Consider the following 19,254-nt stretch of genomic DNA (forward strand, 5'->3'; position numbering starts at 1 on the left):
AAGTTAATATGATAGGTGGTGTAAGCATATGCAATTAAGAACATACTGTAACATAAAATTTGAAACCATACAAAGTATAGAAAAAACAATGTGCTGATGGTTAAATGTACAACGAGATAAAATAATTTCACAATCTTCAATTGCAGGTGGTCATAAATTACAAAATAGTGGAACATACTATGGTATATAGCTCCCTCGTGCTGCTACTTGAGCGGTGTGTGAAGCAGAAGTCAAATTTGGTTGAGGAGAAGCTGACCTAACCGCAATGTTGTAGCAACACGAAAAAAAAAAAGGCCTAAGATAAGCTCGTCATCGGTCCCTATCCTGTGCAAGATTAATCCAGTCTCTACCATCACATCCCACCGCCCTCAAATTCATTTTAACATTATCATCCCATCTACGTCTCGGTCTCCAAAGATCTTATTCCCTCCAGCCTCCCAACTAACACTCTATATGTATTTCTTGATTCACCCATACGTGCTACATGTCCTGCCCATCTCAAACGTCTGGATTTAATGTTCGTAATTATGTCAGGTGAAGAATAAAATGCATGCAGTTCTGCCTTATGTAACTTTCTCCATTCTCCTGTAACTTCATCCCTCTTAGCCCCAAATATTTTCCTAAGAACCTTATTCCCAAACACCCTTAACCTATGTTCCTCTCTCAAAGTGAGAGTCCAAGTTTCACAACCGTACAGAACAACCGGTAATATAACTGTTTTATAAATTCTAACTTTCAGATTTTTTGAGAGCAGACTGAATGACAAAAGCTTCTCAACCGAATAATAACAGGCATTTCTCATATTTACTCTGAGTTTAATTTCCTCCCGAGTGTCAGTTATATTTGTTAAAGTTATATCTTAAGGCTCATTCACAATGAAAATTAAACATAACGTAACCGTTAACTTAAGAATATAAACGTTACGGTAAAATCAAGAAGTCATACCATCATTCACGATGGGAACATAAACATAACAGCAAACATACTTGGTAACCATGGAAACATAACAACGATGCCATTTCCTCATATTCTGTCGTATTCTTCAGCGCTCCACGATTGTGTTCTGTTTGCAAAGTATGAAAGTTCATGTTAACGTCTGACGGTAATGTTTATGTCAATGCTTATGTGAATCATTGTGAATGATCCCATTTGGTAGCCTGGGCGCAAACTTCTGTGTTTATGATACGGTTATGTTTAATTTTCATTGTGAATGGGCTTTATATTTGTTATTTTATATTTTAAAGAAGTATGCACTCTATATATATATATATATATATATATATATATATATATATATATATATATTGGTTTGGTGATGTTACCTGCAAAAGAATAGAAAAATTATTTGGGAACCCTATAAGTCTTTTAATGGCCTATAGGACCATTGATGACTGGATTCTTGTATAGATATTATTATTATTATTATTATTATTATTATTATTATTATTATTGCTAGTACTACTGCTGCTACTACTACTACTACTACTACTACTACTATAATCTGTGGAGTAAAGGTCAGCGCGTCTGGCCGCGAAACCAGGTGGCCCGGATTCGATTCCCGGTCGGGGCAAGTTACCTGGTTGAGGTTTTTTCCGGGGTTTTCCCTCAACCGAATATGAGCTGGACCTCGGACTCATTTCACCGGCATTATCACCTTCATCTCATTCAGACGCTAAATAACCTAAGATGTTGATAAAGCTTCGTAAAATAACTTACTAAAAAAACTACTACTATACTACGAGATGCACTATCACTTTTACGTTTTTAACTTTGCTCTAGAATATGCTATTAGGAAAGTCCAGGATAACAGATAGGTTTTGAAATTGAAAGGGTTACTTCAGCCGCTTGTCTATGCGGATGACGTGAATATGTTAAGGAGAAATCCACAAACTATTAGGGAAAGCACAGGAATTTTACTTGAAGTAAGTAAAGAGATAAGTTTGGAATTATCCCGAAAAACAAACTATATGATTATGTCTCGTGATCAGAACATAGTACGAAATGGAAATATAAAAATTGGAAATTTATGTTTTGAAGAGGTGGAGAAATTGAAATAACTTGGAGCAACAGTGACGAATATAAATGATACTTGGGAGGAAATTAAACACAGAATAAATATGGGAAATGCTGTTATAATTGGGTTGAGAACCTTTTGTCATCCAGTCTGCTCTCAAAAACCTGAAAGTTAGAATTTATAAAACAGTTATATTACCGGTTGTTCTGTATGGTTGTGAAACTTGGACTCTCACTTTCAAAGAGGCTAATGGTGTTTGAGAATAAGGTGCTTAGGAAAATATTTGGGGCTAAGAGGAATGAAGTTACAGGAGAATGGAGAAAGTTACACGACGCAGAACTGCACGCATTGTATTCTTCACCTGACATAATTAGGAACATTAAATCCAGACGTTTGAGATGGGCAGGGCATGTAGCACCAATGGATGAATCCAGAAATGCATATAGAGTGTTAGTTGGAAGACCTAAGAGAAAAAGACCTTTGTGGATACCGAGAAGTAGATGGGAGGATAATATTAAAATGTATTTGAGGAAGGTGGGATATGATGGTATGGAATAGATTAATTTTGCTTAGAATAGGGAGTGATGGCGGGCTTATTTGAGGGCGGTAACGAACCTCTGGGTTCCTTAAAAGCCATAAGTTAGTTAGTAAGTAAGTAAGTACATAAGGTATGTACTGTATATATTGGTTTTGAAGATAGAATAGAATAGAAAAATTATTTGGTAAATCTATATTATTCTCTTTAATGCTTACAGGACCACTGATGACTGGATTCTTCTACAACTGAGTTGAGTAACTGATTTTAAAAAGTACAATAATAATAATAATAATAATATTATTATTATTATTATTATTATTATTATTATTATTATTATTATTATTATTATTATTACAAGCACACGAAGCTTTTGCTGCTATTTCAAACGGCGTGTTCGTATAATGTCTTCCTAGAGATGAGTGTGTGTGTGTATTCAATGCCTACCCACTTCATTTGAGTGATCGGGTTCCATATATTGCGGATAGATGGCAGGACTGTGACCCATTATCAAGTTGCACACATCTTGGAGGGCCACGCTATGCATGATGTGTGGAGAGTTATGTCGTGGACTAGGGTAAGTGTAGTGTAGGGAATGGTTCATAATGATGGAGATGAGGAAGAGAGAAGGGGGAACCCGGTGCCGACACATAGCCTGCTCCTGTCGAATAGCACCAAGGGGCCCGCTAGATTTAACTTCCCCGTAAGAATCGCTATCAACAGTGATGTGAGAGTATGCCTTCTCTTCAGATGCACTGCGAAGAGATTTGGGATTTAATCCAGGCATATTGGTGCATAATCTATTGATTAGAAGTTGTGCACCGCTAGTTTGAATGATATTTATTATTTTCATTTTAAAAAATAAATGAAATGTTATTAATAAATAAAAGAAGAGAAATTTGTTACAGGGGAGAATAACATCCATTGAGTGATGACGTCATGACGATTTAAATTTGAGGCAGTTAAATGGAAACCCGGACAGCTTTGTTCTTAGTTTTCGTGGCAGAGAGACAAAGCAAAGAGAGGGAGGAACGGAAGGCGGGAGGGAGGGAGGGACGGACGGACGGACACGTGGCAGCGAGATTGTTACCTGTTTGATTCTATTGCCCTCACATATTTACTGAAGCAGGGGTTGATGTAGGGGGTGATAATGAGTTGCTGCTCGTGAGGAAACCCTATTAAGGGATGTTGGTTTCTGGAAGACCGAATGTCAAGGGGACATGCGAAGTACGAATGGCCTCCCTCAAGTTTTCACGATCTTTCTTCCATAGTGCACGTTCAAAATATACTACGTACTTTTCTCTATATACTGTTCGATAGCTCAGAGGTTCCCAACCGGTGTGTAGCGACAATTTGGAATTAAAAAGAAAATTTATGCAATCCAGAAAGTCTCTTAACGCATTTTTTTATTTACAACGAAGTCTTTGATGTGGTACATTTTACTCGTATTTTGAGACAGAATTTACCATTTAAACATGAACATCTGCAATAATACTCAGTTTAATTTTTTCGCTTGGCGATAATTCGAATGAAAGAGAACACCTGCAACAATGTTTAGTAATTCGTTTACTCTTCTTATCAGTGTTGCTAATTCAGCAGTTTTTCCACTAGATCTAGCGTATTTTAGTTTTATTTTAGCGGGTAAAATTGCCCATATATGGATTTAGAGGTTTTTTTTTTGGAGGTGAAATAGTCTTATTTTACATTGATGATATAGCAATTTAGCGGTTTCTGAGCGGGTTTTTAAGAATCTAGTTGGCAACCCTGCTTGTAGTGCCTCCCTCGTCCCAATAACACTGCTACAGAAAATAATTTTAAAATATGTCTTAACAAACATCTTGATTATCCTTCACTATAATAGTTGTATTCAGAATTTAAAGTATTTGATAACTATCAAATTTTAACAATGTATTTTTGAATTTCGTACATAAAAACCGAAATATATTTAATTTATATTCACATAAATATAAAACCAAAAGATCAGACAACATATGCTTGACAGAATCTAAATTTACTACAACTGTAGCATATAATCACATTAGCAACTTCGGTCCAAGGCTATATATAACAAGATAATAGCTAAATTCCCAAACATTCAATTTGATAAAGCTCCTTATTTAAAAAAATCAATTTAAAAATTACTGTTTAGACAGAAAATTTAAAGTTCTAATTATTGTGATATTTGTGTTTTTCTCCTTTTATACTTTTTATTGTTATTTAATAACAGTACATTATGCAACGGGCCTATAATGATAGTAATTAAGAAGCGAGTATGGATGTTTATGAAACGAGCGCAAGCGAGTTTCATAATTTTCATATGAGCTTCTTAATTACCATTATAGGCGAGTTTCATGCGACTTTTTATGCTCGACCATATTTCTAACTTGAAATGACCGGTATTCAGATGTATACATTTTATTTGTAACTGACAAGATCGGAAGTGACCTTGTTCTAGGTCGTGAATTGTGAGATGTGCACAGACGCGAAAGTATTGATTTTTTCCGAGGAACAATGTCATTGACCTTGATGTAATCCCGTTAAACTTGATAATATTATAATATTATAACCTTGATTATTGAATTCGACATTGAAAAATGAGATGACAAATTGAATTTATTTGAATATTATTTACAATTAACGCTAATTATTATAGTAACAGAACATAACCTTCTGCGACAGTATTGGATTTCCAGCCTCCGTGACTTTTCGCTAATTCTCTTTCCATTGCATATCCGAGAATAATCGATACTTGCGGTTTTATAACGGTACAAAGCTGACTTGTCATTGGCTGAACACATGTAAGCTGAGTTACCATTCGCTGAAGACCTGTACTTTAATGAGTAGGTGTACTTTAATGACATGCATTAAAGGACTGCTACCAGGTGTATAATTAGTACATTTCGGCATGGTCGAGCATAAAATAAATTTATGCAATCCAGAAAGTCTCTTAACGCATTTTTTTATTTACAACGAAGTCTTTGATGTGGTACATTTTACTCGTATTTTGAGACAGAATTTACCATTTAAACAAGAACATCTGCAATAATACTCAGTTTAATTTTTTCGTTTGGCGATAATTCGAATGAAAGTGAACACCTGCAACAATGCTTAGTAATTCGTTTACCCTTCCTATCAGTGTTGCTAATTCAGCAGTTTTCCCACTAGATCTAGCGTATTTTAGTTTTATTTTAGCGGGTAAAATTTAGGAAATTTGTATTGCTCATATATGGATTTAGAGGGTTTTTTGGAGGTGAAATGGTCTTATTTTACACTGATGATATAGCAATTTAGCGGTTTCTGAGCGGGTTTTTAAGAGTCTAGTTGGCAACGCTGCTTGTAGTGCCTTCCTCGTGCCAATAACACTGCTACAGAAAAAAAATTAAAATATGTCTTAACAAACCTCTTGATTATCTTTCAGAATTGTTGTATTCAGAATTTAAAGTATTTGATAACTATCAAATTTTAACAATGTCTTATTCAAATTTGTACATAAAAGCGAAATATATTTAATTTATATTCACACAAATATAAAACCAAAAGATCAGACAACATATGCTTGACAGAATTTAAATGTAATATAACTGTAGCTTATAATCACAATAGCAGCTTCGGTCTAAGGCTTTATAACATGATAACAGCTACAGACGTGGACAAATTATTAACAAAATTGACGATTTTTATGATAATTCTGTTTACAAAATTTGATATTTCAATTTAGACTACAGTTGACTATTTTGCATATTTCTATCATTACAATAGACAGAAATATGCAAAAATGTCAACTGTAATTTAAATTGAAGAGTTAAATTTTGTAAACATATATAATAAAAATTTTCAATTTTGTTAATAATTTGTAAATTAGCAAAAATTTCAACTACAGTCTAAATTGAAGAGTCAAATTTTGTAAAACTATAAAATAAAAATCTTCAGTTTTGCTAATAATTTGGAAATATTCCAAATGTCAACTGTATTCCAAATTGAAGAATCGAATTTTGTAAAAATATATAGGCCTGATAAAAACCTTCAGTTTTGGTAATAATTTGTAAATATGCAAAAATATCAAATGTAGTCCAAATTGAAGAGTTAAATTTTATAAAAATATACAATACAATCTTCAATTTTGCTAATAATTTGGAAATACGCAAAAATGTCAACTGTAGTCTAAACTGAAGAATCATATTTTGTAAAAATATATAATAAAAATTTTCAATTTTGCTAATAATTTGTCCACGTCTGTAAATTCCCAAACATTAAATTTGCTACTGCTCCTTATTTTAAAATCTCATTTAAAAATTACTGTTTAGAGAGAAAATTTAAAGTTCCAATTATTGTGATATCTGTGTTTTTTCTCCTTTTTTTACTTTTCATCGTTGTCTAATGGAATGTTTTAACACATTCACTGCCGGGCATTTAAAGGGCTAGCCTCTTAACCGAACCGGGGGTTTTAAACATGACATACGTTTTCCAGTGGTGTTAAATCAACTATGGTCGACGCTGGCAATTTTACACGTTCATACCAAAATCGACATAAGTCGACTTTGGCCGTGAATGTGTTTTAAAATATTGTGGAATGCCTCCTGAGCATGAGTATGTAATTTACAGTTTCTGGGAGTCCTAGAGTGATTATTATATAAAAAACATGTATCTTTGTTCTAGCAATGAAGTATTATTATTATTATTATTATTATTATTATTATTATTATTATTATTATTATTATTATTATTATTATTATTATTATTATTATTTAACTCCAACTCCAATAGTTCCATTCGAAAAGACATTTAGTTTCTTTTTATCTACACTTTTAAGGCACCGTCTTACACTAATATAGTAATACACTTAGGACTCTAACACATCACCACGCAAAACGACTCGAGTTCGACGCAACACCCATATATAATTTTATTTAAAAATGATACAATTTACCACAGTAAAAACCGCAAGTTTCTACGATCATCACCAGCACAAAATTCTCGATGTAAATGAAATTTTCGTAAGAGAAAATAATTTTATTCGCTTGTATACGAGAAAAACCTTACTAACCCTTAAGTACTCGCGTCGGGTCTATATGACCCGAGTGTTTTTTCTTTCCTCTGTTTTCTTTGCTGGAAGGTAATATGAAGAGTGCCGGTGGTGTGTAATTTCTTCTATTGTTGAAATCTTTGAAACGGTCTGGCTGTAGTCATTGTTGAGTTTATCATTTAGCCCCGACAGCTGTTTATAAGTGATATGACCCGACGCGAGTGTGTGCGTTCTAAAAGACAGGAAGATTTTGTGAATAACTGAGGAGATTTCTTCATGTATGCGTAAGTATTATTTGATGTAAGCTTTATATTATATTCTTCACATTTTCCGCGTTCATTTTAGCTGTATATGCAGCTCTTTTTATTATTATTTTCAAAGAATGTCAAAGAAAGTAGTAACAGACGAAGAAATTGCAGAGAAGTCGAAGTCGAGGGAATTACTGGTAACAGACGAAATTGGAAGGGTGTTGAATATGATTCTCAGTAATGCACTAATGATAATGACGATGGTGAATCTGTGGGGGAACTTTCTGAGCTTGACGATGTCATAGATGAAGACACAGGTTCCTCCAAAAAGCCAGAAATTGTGACTTTTATAACTGTACCAAGGGTGGAGTTGATTCATGCGACCAATTGTGTAGCAACTATAGTGTTGGACGTAGAACAAGAAGGTGGCCACTGGCAGTGTTCTTCCATTTCATAACTGTTTCAGCACTCGACTCATATGTTGCTTATTGTAAGACGAATACCAGAGAGAAGATACAAAGCAGAATATTTCTGAAGAACCTGGCTAAAGAACTTCTTATGGAAAACGTTGGCAGGAGAATGAGTAATCCTCACGTATCACGCAGTCTCAGGGCAAGAATAAAAATATTCCTAACGGAGAGAGGCGTTGAAGTGCCACCGAAAGAACAACAAAATCAAGAAACAAGAAGTGGACCAGCATCTCAGAAAAGGAAGAGATATCATATCTGCCCTAGCACAAATGATAATAAGCATTCAACACAATGTGCTGCTTGTTTGGGACACGTATGCAAAATTCACTGCAAAGTTGTTTGCACAGTATGTGGAGAATAAGCCAAGAAATGAAGCACTGTTTTGATTTACAATGTCTGATTGAAAAGTTTTAAGACTGAAGTCAGTATTGCTTATTGGTTTGCGGTGACATCTTAGGAATCGATGTTACAATTCAGAATGAACCCCTTTAAAGGGCATTCACTGCAGTAGCCTTTAGGTACAGTGATTTTTTTATTACAAACCCAGTCAACATTTTTCAAGAATGTTTCCAAATCTAGGATAATAGTAGGAGCTTGTGTATTCCTCCAGAAGAGGACTGTAGTTGTCTTTAGGTGCCATTATTATGAACCTAACCTTAAAAATTTTCAATCACACCTCGTAAAGAAACAGTATGGTTATAAGATTTCAAAGTCATGTTTTCATTTTTCTTTAGTTGAGATTTACAAATTTCATTGTATTTGATTATGTTCAATATAAATAATGTACAGTTCAGAATAAAAATATTTCATTTACTTCAGTTTAAACATTTTATTTACTCCATAATTTTGCCATGAATCCACGTCCATATCTTAGTTTGTGTCAATGGGTCAAATTGACCCGACGCGAGTGTTTATGTAACTTTCTACCAGGCGAGTACTTAAGAGTTAAAGAAATAACATGCAATAAAATTTACGTGCGATTCTCTGTGTTTAGTTAATATACATACAAAACTTCAGTACTCACGTTTGCTTCTAGGGCCGTGACGCTTCTGAATCAAATATATCCGTTTCACTGCCTTCGGCATCCTGTAACAAAGAAATTGAAATGTGTGTAGTAAATGTTGTGTGTATGAAAATTAGTTATTCATATATATATATATATATATATATATATATATATATATATATATATATATATATAAAGTGGACGTTTTTACTTTCATATTCTGTCTACCCAACGAAAGAGTCGAGAATGTCAGAGAACCTTTCGTAAGTAGTCCATAGTCATCCAATCTTACACCATGTGAGTTCTTTCTGTGGGGGTTATGTGAAGGACCATGTGTACCTGCCATCACAACCTGCCGATCTGCCAGAGTCTGAAAGAAGAACTGTTGCTGCTGTTGGGTATTATCACTCCAGACATGCTGACTATTGGCTGGATGTCTGCTGTGTGACAGATAGTGTTCACATTTAACACTTATATGGTTTTGGTACGAAAACTCGTAGAGTCGCTCTTTATTTCCATATAAGGTTTGTTCTTATACAGGATGTAAGGTTATAAGTGTCATTATTTTAACTGATGATTATTCATGTCATAAGGAAGAAAAAAATGTACTTACAATATTTTTTATAGCTAATTGCAATATTTAACTAATTACTAAAGTTTACAATATTAGACGTTTTGCAACATTGCTAGATATTGAGGAATGGGTATATAAATACACAGTACAGCTCAAGTGGGCACAGTCATACCCGTACAAAACAGATACTCTGTTCTAATGCAGGAGCGGACCATGATAATACTGTTCTTTACATAAAACGAGCAGCAAATACAAACTTTCAATCTTATTAATAGAACATTATGGTAAATTTACATTTTATTTAAAATAAAAATATAGCTCCATTTTTTTACCGTACATCTAAAAATAAACAATAATTGTTTACCGCACAAAATTACATGAATTCCTTTTCTAATACAAAATTTTAATCTCTCCCGCTTCCGTAAAGCAGTATCATTTTTAAAGAAATTTCTGGTTGTGTGATTTTCGAAACGGGGTAAGAGACTCCTTGTTTCTAATAGCCTAATCGATGAGAAACTGCTACAAAAGTTCGCCGATTAGGTAACCTTCTTCGAGGGAAACGTTGACGGTACATCCTTCTTGTCTCACTTGAATTACGACGACTTTCTCCATAAATTAATAACATATGATATTCCTAAACTGTGAATGACATTGTAAGTTGTTTATCGAATACCCTGTACTGAACTGCCATCCGCTCGGCAGTAGAGCTATGGACAGGGACCTTGAACTCAACTGACTCGTACTTACGTCTGTGCAGAGTACTGCCTGCTGAACACGTTGCCACGTCTCTCACGGCAGAATATTAACAAATTTAAGCATGTATTATTATTTAATTTCACGAAAACGTAATAGAACACACAAATATTTATTTAAACTAATAGTAACTCTTTGCTGGATGTATCTACTGATGTAATTGTTTTCGTAATTTTACTAACGGTATAAGCAGTATAACGCAAATAAAATAAGGGAATAAATATTTTTTTATGGAAAAAGTACAAAGTTTTGACTATGTTGTATGGACATTTTTTGATACTGTAGAGTGGACCGTACCCGACGACTGTGAAAAGGACGGCACTTATACCCTTACACTCTGTAGATTGCAAGCAAGACGAATTAAACAACTTCGAAATCCTGATAATGATTTAGGGACTAGCTGTAGGATGTATCGTACTTTAGTTATCATGAACTTATTGTGCAAACTGATATTGTTATGGAAACTTAAGACTGGTTCAGAATAAGAAACGACAACGAGAAAGAGAACGGAAATAATGTTAAAATAAATGTATTTAGTGTTTATTTAATCTGGTAGAGATAAGGCCATCAGGCCTTCTCTACCCCTCTAACAGGGGATTACAACTATAATTTGAACAATAAAATTACAATTAATATTAAATTAACAATTACAATTACAATAAAAATTAAAGTACGACAAGATTATCTGATTAATGAAAGCTAGACAATTTATCATAGATTTTAAGAACAAAGAATATTTTTTTGTATTTACTGAATTACAAATTAAACTTAGGATAACAAAATTCTATAGTGATGAAATTACCATATATTGAGATATTTTGTGATAGATTAAGAGAACTATTTACAAGAAACCATGCCTGAACGAGTCTCAATTGCTGACCAAGTGCCTAGTAAGTTTGCGTTTGAATTCAATTTTATTTCGACAGTCCCTGATGCTAGCAGGTAACGAATTCCATAGTCTTGGCAGAGCTATTGTGAAAGAGGATGAGTATGAGGAGGTGCGATGGGATGGTATTGTTAGTATTGTTTCATGGCGAGAGCGTGTGTTCAGATTAATAGTTAATACACTATCTACCAAAAAGTAATTGGCACCCAGGATTTTACGTGCTAGATGCCATGTTTCGGCGGCTATTATACAGTAGTATGCAGACAATAATGTTCACCGGTTGGACTGGCCTGCACGGAGTCCTGATCTCAATCACATTGAGTACCTTTGAGACGAATTGGACCGGCGATTGAGGTTTCGGGAAATGCGGCCAACTTCCATTGTCCAACTGAGAGCCATATTGCAGGAGGAATGGCGACGCATTCCAGTAGATATCCTATACAAACTAGTGGAGAACATGCCTGATAGGGTGGCTGCTGTTATAGCAACAAGAGGTGGTACCACGAGGTTCTAAAGGTGTAAAAACAGTGCCCAATTACTTTTTCGTAGATAGTGTAGTTCAGCCGCGGCGAAAATGCGACTCACGAGCACATTGTGGCTCGCAGTGCTTTTCTCTCGCTTCCTACCTACAACCCCCACTCTCTTACTCACTGGAGTCAAACTCCGTTCTATTTATATTTGTCTCGGACCTGCGAGTGGCGTATCGTCGCAATATCTCTCTCCAAACCATGTACCTCTATAAAAAACGAAAGTTTCAAGTAGGGTGGGAGGATGCATTCTTTTGCTTACAATATGATGAAAATATTAAATATATGATTTGTTCACAAATATTACTAGAAAAACGGTTGTATAACATAAAACGGCATTATAAGTTACTACATGTTACTGATGAAACATTAAAAGATTAAGTGTTATTATTATTATTATTATTATTATTATTATTATTATTATTATTATTATCATCATCATCTCTGTACGTCGATTCTTTTACAGCAGATGTACCAATAATGCGGTTAGATTTTCAATTTAAACTCACAGATTTACAATGTGACGTTAAATGAAAGCTAGATGTAAGGACTTGACAGATATTGAACTTTTCAAATCTTTGGAAAAAAATAAATATTTGAAGCTTCGTTCTTTCGCTTGCTCTGTTGAAGCCATGTTCGCTGTAACTTACGTTTGTGAAAAATTATTTTCAACAATGAAAATAGTAAAAATCAAATTTAGATCACGACTGACAGACAAATACCTTCGTGATCAACTACGATTGGCAGTAAGTGACATAATTCCTGATTTTGAAACTTTGTCGCAGAGACATTCTGAAGACAGTTAATTTTAGGTTGTGATAATGTGTCCTATGTTTTCTTGTTCATTTCTTTCTTCGTTACACGTCCTAAACATTAACTTCCCCTTCGGTTGTCCGCCTCCCTCCACAGGTGCTATGCACGTTGCAGCTTACACAGTGGCTCGGCGCACCATGGCCTTTTCGCCACGGCTGCTGTATAGTTAATTGTGAATGCTACCATTTAAATATATTTATTTTAACATTATTTTCGTTCTCTGTCTCGTTGTCGTTTTCGTTTCCAGCTTATTGTGAACCAGCCTTTAATGCAATAAAATTATTTCGAAAAGAAAGTACGAAATTTTAATGTTGGATGTTCTCATTTCGTCTTACGCTACAAACCGATTCTCGAGACATATTTTTTGTTTCTTCTCATAGGTTCTCTCCCACAGTATCTGATGTGTTTACGACTGAACATCTGTAATAATGCAGTTTCTGAATCCACCCCAGACATGCATACGTAATGCATGTACCCTAATAGCACTACAACGTGGCGCTGATGTAGTACAGACCCGTGTCTACTTCTGTCGCTGTCGAGGGAGGGAATGAAGTGTGGCTATTGGAGGAATTTGGGATTCTGTCTGCGGATATGGAAAGGATCAAGTTAGAATGGCAAATCACGAAGAGAAAGAGAAGAGAGAGAGAGAGAGAGTTGTGTATGTTACGGGCGAGACTGCAGCTGTACAGCCCATCAATGGGATAGCAGCACATGATCCCCTTCTACACCACCCAGCAAAAGTATATAGACAGACACGTTCGATTCTTTTTTATAGGTTGTCCCAACAAAGTGCAAGCGAGCGAAAGAAACCCACCGCACGTTTGTCTGTCCATCAGAAGATCCTTACATAAACTGGAAAACCACTTCACATAATATTATGTTTTCGGACAAGGAAGTTGTTATGTAGAGCATTCATACAGTTAGGAAAGTGGGTTATTTTGTAGAATATATATATATATATATATATATATATATAATTTGAACTGGTAATGGAAATTACGGGAAAACGGCTGGACGGATTTTAATAAATGACCCCTCATTTTGAAGCTTGGAACTCAAAGTTTTTGGGAAAAATAGCAGTTTTCAGTGAAATGTCAATTTTTAAACATAATTTTCCTATTTTCCAAAATCCATCTGTCGTCAGTTTTGAGAACTAGGTAGTAGCATTCACGGCCGACTTGATATTCCCTTCCCTTTTTTGTAAAGGAGAAGCGAAGCGAGCATCAAGTCGGCCGTGTTGCATTTTAGAATAAAACAAAACACATACTACAGTAAACAATATTATACGAAGGCCATGATTGCAAGAATGCTGACATATTTAGAGCTAAAATTAAATTGGTTATCAAAAACTAAATTTACTAAAAATAATTCACAGGTTCGATTCTGTGGTGTGTAATTTTCTGGGTACAGCTGTGTATTGGATATTAAAAACTACAAAACTTGAGGTCGTTTGATGACATTATTACCATTAGAAATGAAATATTATTGTAGTTAATGTCATGATGTGACTATTTTTCATTAATTATACATATTAATGCTATATTGCTGATATGAAAGTGAAACGTTTTGGGGTTATATAAGTAGATGTAGAGAATAACTTTAATTAGATTTTGATTTCTATATTTTACTGAGTGGCGGCTATATAGTATATATAGTATGTTACTGAAAGCTATAAAACTTACGTAAGATAATATTATTAAAATCAAATATTTTTATAGTTATTAATCAAGTGGGGTTGGGTCTTTTTCATATATTTAATGGCGGTGTGGTGTAGATATTTATATGCGTGGTTCTCTTCAGTTTTGGCTCGACAGAGTATCTTTCATTATTATGGAAGCAAATAACTTTCAGAATGTCTGGTATTTTTCGTTGAAAATAAATCTGAAAAATGTTTATTTGAACGTCTAATGAACTTAGTTTGCAGCATTTGCTGCACAAGCCACTAGTACAATATAAACTGGGGAAAAAAATGTATTATATGGGTCACCCCCTTGATTTTGGTTGAGTGGTATTAATATACAGAGTGTCTCCGAGGGAATATAAAGTAATTCAGGATATTGTAGTTTAGTTTAATCTATAGTAAGGTCCGAAAGTCTTGTCACCCCCCCCCCTTGTTTGTATGTTGATGTGCATCCATTTTGAACGTGTCATAGCAGATGTGTGACAATGGTTGATACTTTACGTTCCAGCTTGTATAGTGATCCAGAACATCAGTATGTCACCATCATTGTCGCGGCACAAAATGATGCGGCGCCATGTCCTGTGTGAAATTATTTTCCACAGCAAAGGCGGTGTGATTTCCCTTTGGGGAATAATTAAGCATCATGTCTCGAAACATCGATACCAGACAATTGAAGATTTGAAGCAAGTTGTTAGGGAGGAAATTAAACACAGAATAAATATGGGAAATGCCTGTTATTATTCGGTTGAGAAGCTTTTATCATCCAGTCTGCTGTCAAAAAACCTGAAAGTTAGAATTTATAAAACAGTTATATTACCGGTTGTTCTGTATGGTTGTGAAACTTGGACTCTCACTTTGAAAGAAGAACATAGGTTAAGGGTGTTTGAGAATAAGATGCTTAGGAAAATATTTGGGGCTAAGAGGGATGAAGATACAGGAGAATGGAGAAAGTTACACAACGCAGAACTGCACGCATTGTATTCTTCACGTGACATAATTAGGAACATTAAATCCAGACGTTTGAGACGGGCAGGGCATGTAGCACGTATGGGCGAATCCAGAAATGCATATAGAGTGTTAGTTAGGAGGCCAGAGGGAAAAAGACCTTTAGGAGGCCGAGACGTTGGTGTGAAGATAATATTAAAATTGATTTGAGGGAGGTGGGATATGATGATAGAGAATGGATTAATCTTGCTCAGGATAGGGACCAATGGCGGGCTTATGTGAGGGCGGCAATGAACCTCCGGGTTCCTGAAAAAAGCCAGTAAGTAAGTAAAGGACAAATTAATAAATAATTTAAGTTAAGTGAACTATAAGCCATTTAATTCAGCGGTAAAATCTATGTATGGCTCTCATAAATTTTGTGGTAGGCCAGATATTGTGAAACGTGTTACTGCATGTTTTGCCATAATTTTTATATGCGTTCGTAACTCTCTGCCCTTAAACAGCTCTACAAAATTACGTAAAATTCCAATTCTATGTAATGGGACATGCAAATCACAGAAACCTGCAGAAAAGTATATTATATTACCCATGTGCTAAAAAGGGTAAATGATCGTCTTCCCTCTTGCTTAAAAAAGTCCCTTGTGCAGACGCTTGTATTCCCTATTTTGACTATGCTGACATTTTACTGACTGACCTTTCCAGCGACAACAAAACGAAACTTCAACGTGCTCATAATTTGTGTGTGCATTTTGTAAGCAATGTTCGTAAATATGATCATATTACCCCATCCTTGGAAACAATAGGTTGGCTTAAACTAGACAAGAAAAGAAATTTACATTCACTTCTCCTTCTCTTCGAAATCTTGAACTCTTCTATTCCTTCGTACCTGTCGTCTCGCTTCACTTACCTTTCTTCCCACCACAATCTGAACACACGCTCTCGCCATGAAACAGTACTAACAATACCATCCCATCGCACCTCCTCATACTCATCCTCTTTCACAATAGCCCTGCCAAGACTCTGGAATTCGTTACCTGCTAGCATCAGGGACTGTCGAAATAAAATTGAATTCAAACGCAAACTTAGTAGACACTTAGTCAGTAATTGAGACTCGTTCTGACATGGTTTCTTGTAAATAGTTCCCTTAATCTATCACAAAATATCTCAATATCCGGTAATTTCATCACTATAGAATTTTGTTATTCTAGGTTTAATTTATAATTCAGTAAATACAAAAAATATTATTTGTTCTTAACTTCTATGATAAATTGTCTAGCTTTCATTAATCAGGTAATCTTGTTGTACTTTAATTTTTATTGTAATTGTAATTGTAAATTTAATATTACCGTCGCGAGGGGTGACTTTGTGCCATGAGGGAGACTTTGTGCCATTCGCGAAAAACGTATGGAAGTATTCCTTAAGACCGTGACAATGTTTCAAAGTCTACTTCCTTACGTTTATAATAATAATAATAATAATAATAATAATAATAATAATAATAATAATAATAATAATAATAAAGCCGTAAATCCCCAGTGGGGCAAGGCCTCCTGCTTGGGCAGGGGTGGCTCAAGTCTTGACCATCAAAGAGCCGACCTGATGGTCTATTTACATTCCTAGTTCTGTGTCCACAATTTCACTAGCACTGGTTGTTGCTCCCGCTCAAAGTTGGTTGACTTCGTCCGTGTTCTTTGGCGTCCTATTCTGGTCCACAGTCCTCCTAGCTGCAACTTGAACTCGTCCTCCCATCTGGTCCTCGGTCGTCCACGATTTCTCCACCCAATTCTTGGATCCCACAGTGTCGCCGTGTGTGCCCATCTGGTAGGTTGCATTCGTACCTTGTGTCCTCCCCAGCGCCATTTCATCCTCTTAGCGAGTGTGACCACGTCCTCTACGCCGCTTCGTCGCAGTACTTCTTCGTTTCTGATTCTGTCTTTCAGGCTTATTCCGAGTATTTTCCTTTCCATTCTTCTTTGGCATCTTCCTGATTTTAATGCCTGTTTCTTGGTGAGTGACCAGGACTGCGCCCCATATAGAAGTACAGGTGCAATGCAGCTGTTGAAGATTAGTAGTCTTTAAAACCTTGTGACGGTTTTAAAGACTACTTCCTTACGTTTTTTTATGAAATTCGCGAGTGGCTCAAAGTCACCCTCCTGGCACAAAGTCACCCCGCGCGACGGTAATTGTAATTTTATTCTTCATATTATAGTTGTAATCCCCTGGTAGAGGGGCAGAGAAGGCCTGATGGCCTTATCTCTACCAGGTTAAATAAATAAATACTAAATACTAATTCCAAACAGCAAATGTTTTCAGGAAATAGCTAAGACAGTCCATCCGGAAGACTTTACAGAGGAGGCAGCAGAAACAGCTGGGGGAAACCAAGATGCGATATAACCACTCGGACGGACAGTAGCTTGAGAGTTAGCGCAATAGATCTTTAAAGGTCGCAGTGCCCCATCCAGAAATTCCATTCTATAATAAACTAAGAAGCACTGTAACCACACCACCACCAAGAAAGACATTAAACTACTTTGCGTTGCATGTGAGAAACGCAGAAATCTCATCCTCGCACCAATCTACAATCTGCGCATCGTTTCTCCACCCCTACGTTGGATATCGTGTCAAGAAGATTACTACAAAAATAGAGCGGGCGGACGGAGGGAGGTATAAGCAATTAAAGAGTTGGTAGATGAGCTGGCTGGCTTGGAGGCGTATCGAATTCCATTGTAGAGACTTTTGTTGCGACCCGTCCCACCTTGATTGCTGCAGGGGGTAGACTAAGGGGTTATAGGCATGAGAGGGGGGGTTAAAATCCCCACGTGAGCGACTGGGGGAATGTTTTTAATCAGACACTACCCCACCATCTCACCAGCGACTCTCTAAATGCAACTTATACTACATGGAAGCAAAGGATATTTTTTCAGCGTTTATACCACGCAGTAATAACTCACTACCATCAACCAAGAGATATTTTGGCCCGTTAAGTTGTCGCTAAGGATTGTAAGAAACGCTAGACATAATCGATAAGACCACTTCGACAAGTTTACGTTATCCCTAAGTCTTATCATCAACAACAATAGGTCAAGTGGTTTAAGAAATGCAAACCTGTTTCATCAGGCAACAAGTTTCGCTGCCTGTTCACCATATTATGTTACTTTACTATAGGTATGAGCTTGTTTATTTTCGCGTGAGTAGAGTCATGGTCAGCAGTGGAGAGGGGTAGGTAGAGACCACAGATTTTCGTATAATAACATCAAGCGTAGAATGAATACCTATACAGTAGAGCAGAGGTCTCCAAAAAGCGTATCGTATTTCGTGCTCTCGATGCAGCCCGCCGAACACAGTGTGCTGTAAGGGGAAGAGACTCGTACCTCAACAGATGGGAGCGATCAGTGGGGGATCGCGGCAACGGTGTGCTTATGTTTACAAATAATAACACCAAAAGAATAAGAAATAGCATACGTTTGTATATTATTTTGACATACTATGAAGCTGGAGCCCCGTCTGTTGCTATTGGCACAAGCCATTGCAAATTCAACCTCTTCTGTTCTATGGTGCCTTTCAGTGCCTGGAAAAGATCTTCTCCAGTTGTATTTTGTAATTACATCTAGAAGACATTCAGACACAGTAAAATGTTCATTAACTCCTCGGATGAAAATGACTAGGTGAGCTTTGTCATTTCCATCTGTGCTTTCATCCAATGCAAGTGAGTAAGCTACAAACTGGTTAATTGTGGTTTCGACTTCAGATTCAATTACAGTTACAATCTTGAAATTGCT

General features: G+C 35.9%; 1 protein-coding gene across 4 annotated transcripts in view; it reads right to left on the reverse strand.

Moving 5' to 3' along the window:
* LOC138698520 (LIM domain only protein 3-like) overlaps positions 1-19,254 on the reverse strand; it is a 1,357,283-nt gene that overhangs the window by 1,029,197 nt on the left and 308,832 nt on the right. For all 4 annotated transcript variants that reach the window (XM_069824505.1, XM_069824504.1, XM_069824508.1 and 1 more), the window contains exon 2: positions 9,315-9,376. The gene's annotated coding sequence lies outside the window, so the exon portion shown is untranslated. The remainder of the gene's footprint in view (positions 1-9,314; positions 9,377-19,254) is intronic.

The sequence above is a fragment of the Periplaneta americana genome, chromosome 4 (assembly GCF_040183065.1).
Source record: "Periplaneta americana isolate PAMFEO1 chromosome 4, P.americana_PAMFEO1_priV1, whole genome shotgun sequence".
Classification (NCBI taxonomy): domain Eukaryota; kingdom Metazoa; phylum Arthropoda; class Insecta; order Blattodea; family Blattidae; genus Periplaneta; species Periplaneta americana.